The sequence below is a fragment of the Octopus bimaculoides genome, chromosome 3 (genome assembly GCF_001194135.2).
Source record: "Octopus bimaculoides isolate UCB-OBI-ISO-001 chromosome 3, ASM119413v2, whole genome shotgun sequence".
In the NCBI taxonomy this organism is placed as follows: Eukaryota; Metazoa; Mollusca; class Cephalopoda; order Octopoda; family Octopodidae; genus Octopus; species Octopus bimaculoides.
In genome coordinates, this window is record NC_068983.1 from 150,414,867 (window position 1) to 150,416,791 (window position 1,925).

The following is a 1,925-nucleotide window of genomic DNA, read 5'->3' on the forward strand; positions in this document are numbered from 1 at the left end:
ACATTTGGGTCAAGTATTTGACTAGTCGCCTCCCACAAATTTCAGGCCTTGTGTCTATAGTAGAAAAGATTATTTGTGTGCGTATATATATATATATATATATATATATATATTTATATTTATATAACAATTAGAAAATGGAGGATAATATGCTGAACCCAACTACTTGCAGACGATGTATCCCGTTGAATTCATTAATTTAATTCATAGCAAAAGTGACAAAAAAAGAAAGCAGCGTATTATCCTCCATTTTCTAATTGTTATACAAATTTGGGGTAAAACCTCCACTTTTACCCGCTCCCATTGATTGCACTTAGTATAGCACTAGTGTAGCAATAATTGGGTACCCTCCCAGCAGTATACTGGATAGACACTATCCCTTAGTGGGTTGGACCCCCAACCCCTAACTCTCTCACGTTATATATATATATATATATATATATATATATATATATATGAGTCATCCCATAAATAATGCAGTTTTTTCAGTTGCATGAAGAGGATGGGATAAACTACCTGCATCAAGTTGCTATAAAAGCAGATAGTAATTTTAATTTTTACTTATTCTTAGTGCAAGTTTGCCTTAAATTGGTTTATTTCATATGTGAATGTTGGATTGTTATTGTTGGAACTCTTCTGTGTCTTTTGTTGTTGCCAGATTGTTTGCATTTGCAGACTTTCTGAACATCCCCCTCACCTCATTTGAGGAGGGAAATTGTTATTTTTGCTATATTTTATACCATTTGTAGGAATTTTTAATTCCCAAACCATGAGTTGCTTCTCTGTTGAGGAAAACACAAACCAAAACGATGGATAACACTATTAACATGCTGTCAGGCAAGGATTTTTCTGGAAGGTCGCCAACCAGAACAGTCGAACAAAACAAATTTCGCTGCTGCAGCAGGTATCTCGAGGAAAAGAATTAATGTTGAACCGGAAGTACTAAACAAACACAAAGAAATGTTTCAAATGGGAGGACAAGAGTTGAAAGCTATCCTCCCAAGTGAATTAATAGAAAATACAACAAGTAAAATAATAGTGTATAAAAGGTATGTAGTGAAGGAAAACAAATTAGAAATCGCAGCAAAAGAAGACGTGGAGAAATGTCTGCAACCTATTTGGTCAGACATTACATTTCTAACAGGAGGGAAGAAATTTGCAACAATTGTGCATTTTAAAAGTGAAGAAAAAGTCAGGCAACTCCATGAAACCATTAAAAACAGCTAAAGTAGTGCTGCTACCAACTCACCTAGGAAGGCACACTTCCAAAATAACGGTGGAAGAAACTCCTCCCAAGATAGACATTATTTGGTTTTGCGCAGCACTTATGGGCTTAGCGGATAAAATATTGATCATCAAAGCCACTAAAATTGAGCAGCAAAACTGGAAAGGCCAGTAGCTCGAAATAATCATTCAAGCAGCCCCTACTCACCTTGAAGAAATTGCCTAAACCATCCAGATTAGAAAGGAAACCAAGTTATGTGTGATGGTAGAGAGGAGGAGGCCTCTCTACTTTAAATGTGGTGAGAAAGGCCATGTAAGAGCAGAGTGCCCCTCTCTTCCCCCCAGGCAAACCCCAGAACCAACAACCACAACTGATGCAGTGGATTCACCAATACAGGAGAATACCACCCTATCAACCAAAAAGGAAGAAACTAAAAAAAGATTGGGCTACTTTAACTCACAAAAAAAATCTCCCCCTGCTGACACATACGAATCCCAAATAGTACCCCCACCCACCCTAACACTTACCAAAAAATAGCTGAATCTACCCTTCCCAGTCCTGAAAATGAACCTCCCCTCCCCCTCTTTCCAACAGCAGCAGAGTTCAATTTAGTGGCAATAAATGTCAAGAATGAATTCTTAGCAGATGAACTCCAAAATATACCGACTGCAGAACTTTACAAAGAACATTTTACTATCCA